This window comes from Alligator sinensis, unplaced genomic scaffold (genome assembly GCF_000455745.1).
Source record: "Alligator sinensis unplaced genomic scaffold, ASM45574v1 scaffold545_1, whole genome shotgun sequence".
In the NCBI taxonomy this organism is placed as follows: Eukaryota; Metazoa; Chordata; order Crocodylia; family Alligatoridae; genus Alligator; species Alligator sinensis.
In genome coordinates, this window is record NW_005842209.1 from 1,151,464 (window position 1) to 1,155,033 (window position 3,570).

Consider the following 3,570-nt stretch of genomic DNA (forward strand, 5'->3'; position numbering starts at 1 on the left):
TAAACAATTTTCATCCGATGTGACATGGTAGAAATTAATTCCTGGCTACTACTTGACACCATGTTATGTTTCCAGTCTTTTAAGTTTTTTAATCAACAGGTGTCTGAACTTCCTGTTGGTGGGTACACTTGCTTTGGATCACTGTTCCAATTTAAAAAAAAATATTTTAATGGGCTTTCACAAAAAATACTTTGGCAGAGAACAAAGCCAATATACTTAGTCTCTAGATACCAATAATTTTCAGGCTTCTAAACAGACATCATTTTTTAAAAGCTATCCCCTCTTGTTTCCCATTCTTCTCTGTAATGCATTCCTTATAACAACATATATTTACCATTGTTCTCAGAGATTCTGTCTCCAGCCCCACTAAAATCAATGGTAGTACAAGGGGAGTAATTATCACTGAGATGCTTATTTTGTTATTTAGAAAGCTTTCTGTGACCAGAAGGAAGGCCAAGAATCTCGGAAGGAAGACAAAGTATTTTGATAAGCTCCAGTCCAAGGTCTATGTACAGTAAGGAACAAATATTTAAAAGAGAACTTTGGAAGTCCACTCAACATGCCTTGCAACCTCTTCTGGATCTGCTGAGCATGAAGAACTTAGTCTGAAGTGTTTGGGAAATAGTGGATGCTTGTATCTTGTAAATGAGATTTAATTGCCTCCGGCTAGTCACTCAAAAGTGATGTGCCCATACCAATGGCCACTTTGAAAATTTTAGCCCCAAAATAGCTTATGCGAAAAGACCTTGCCAAAGGATACGTCCATATAATATCCTGTAAGTGAATGTACAGATTGGTAAGTGAATACCAATTGTACTTGGTATTCAAGTACAATTGGTACTTGAACTGGTATTCACCTACCAGTTTGCAATTGGTACAATTGTTACGTACAATGGTAAGTGAACTGGTATTCACTTACCAGTTTGCAATTGGTAAGTGAATACCAATTGCAAACTTAGGTGATGGTATAGATGAAGGAACTGACAGAGGAGATCTCAGTGGCTTTGGCAATGATCTTCGTGAAGTTGTGCGAGATGGGCCATGTACCAGAGGACTGGAAAAGTGGAAAAGGACTGGAAAAGGACCTGCTACCTGCCCAATCCCTCCTGCCTATCCTCCCCCACAGAGTTATTTACATTGGTTTTCCTATGCAGCTTCCAAGAATGATGAACAACAGCTAAAGTCCGCTCCCAGTCTACATTAATGTGGCTTAAAGTAACCTGCAAGAACATAGACTGGATGCTATGAATGGCTGTATGCACTCTAAGTCTACAACTGGAAATTATTGAGCAAAAAGAGCTCTTTAAGAAAATCAAAGCAATCTTTAGCTGAACTCTTGGCAGTTGGCATAATTTAGAGTGGCCCTTGAAACAGTATAACATTCCAAATAGTTCAGGGTCAAGAGAATGACCATAGCATCTTAAAGGTATTTTTTCCATTCCCTCTACAACCAAGTTGCTCTGCCAACTTCTCAACTGTAGCTATAAAACTAGGTGATTATGATTTTAAATGTCAACATTTCATTCATTGCAAAAAAATTAAACTTTACAATATCTTAACTTGATGTTAGGGGCACTGTTAATTTGCTTGTTTGAAAGTCATTATCACTTAATAATGGACGTTCCAGAACAAACTAAAATACAGGTTCAGTGAATTTATACAATGTTCATCAGTGCAGTGGACAGCCTTTCTACAGAGGACTCAAGGACTGAATGGAAATAGAGAACAAACTCCTGTCTTCCACTTGAAGGTGTCTATCCCTAAATTGGTTTAAAATAAGCAACAAAAAAACCCTTACAGACTCTGTCTGTCAATCCATCACTGAATTCTCTTTCAAAATGTAAAAAAATGCAAAAATAAACTGTCAGTTACTTGAATATGAGATGGCTGGTAAATATCTGTGTTAAACACAACATCCCTATCTTACTGAAACTTAAAAATGAACCCTGTAAAGCAGGGGTGGGCAAAATACGGCCCGCGGGCGGGATCCAGCCTGCAAGGCCATTCTATCCAGCCCACAGGGCCCCTAAAAAATTTAGAAAATTAATATTCATCTGCACTTGGTTCCGGTCAAAAATGGGCAGCTATCAGGGGGGCTGCAGCAGCTGGCGGGGGATGGGGCCAGGTGGGGCAGCAATTGCGAGACTGGAGTGGGACATGTGGGCCTTGCAGGGTGGGGTAGCCCCTGTGGGGACCATTTGGCCCCTGTTGGGGAGCCATAACCCCTGTGTGGCCATAGCTCCTCAACAGCCAGTGCTTTAACACTGTAGATATATCAAGAAAACATTGTCCAACTGATCCTGTCTCTCTCTCTCACTGTATCTCTCTTTATAGTGGTCTTTTGTTTCAATTGTGGAGGAACATAGATTTTGGGGTATTTTTCAGAGTGACTTTGGGATATTTTATCAGGGATTTTTCAGTTTTCCAATAGGGAACACCAGAATTCCTGCTAGGGACGCCAGTGGCAGGACCCTGCCTGCTCAGAGCTGGCACCTTAAACCCAGCTGGCTGTGGCTGACCTCCTGGCCAAATGGGGCCAGGAGGACATGCTGTGACAGTTAAAAGCAGGCCACCACACCCAAAACATCTTCTGGGCAATAGCTGCCCAGGTGGTCAGGCAGGGGGACACACATGGCAGTAGTGCCACACAGAGGCCAGCCCTGCATCCAGAACCCACGGGCAGCTGGCTCAAAGGAGCAGATGCCTCATCCTGGTCTGACAGGTGCGCAGCAGGTCACAGCCAGGCAGCAGCCCCCACTGCCAGACTGCTGCAGTGGGTAAAGGGTGCAGGGAACTCTCCGGGCTGCTTCAGCAGTCTAGCTGGCACAAGGGGTAGTGTCCTCAGTACCAATTGGCTGGATCCCAGAAGCTCCTGAGGGTGAGTAGCCCTGAGCTATTTGCCAGGGCAGCTTTTTTGTACTGTTGGGGCCAGGACAGGGCAGCTTTTTATATTGTTGAGGACAGCACAGGTGCTGGCCCCAGGCTCTAGTTACCCCTGGCTGCAGATCTGGGAGGAGCCAGGCAGGGTTATTTTGCCCCAAGTGGCACAATTTGCTCCTCAATAAAGTGCATGTCCAAGCACGTGTGCTGGGGCAAAAAACCCCAGCTCAAATTTGCACCGCTTCTATTTGAGCTGCTCCAAGCACACATGCTTGCATGTCTGGACGCGCCCATAGAGGGTTGTGTTTACCTTCTAAACTATTTGGAAATCTTTCCATGTTAAATGAAAGATAAACAAGTAGTTAAGAAATCAAAATGGGTGTTTCATGATTCTTCAGTAGACAACAAGCAGTGTCTGGAACGAAGATGTGATTGATTGATTTGCACTGGTAAAAGGAGTTTTGATTGATTCTTTAAGAATCATATGGAAAAGATCCATGAGAAAGAAAACAGTGAATTTCCGGAGAAAGATCTGATAAAATGATTGTACTGTTTGTAGCAGAGGACATTCATATTAATGAAAATTGGATGGCTTTGGTGCTTATGTGTATTGGCTTGATCATCATTTACTTGCTAACAAAATTAGAGAGGAAGAAAAACATAAGACGGTATTATTACAAATCATTATAT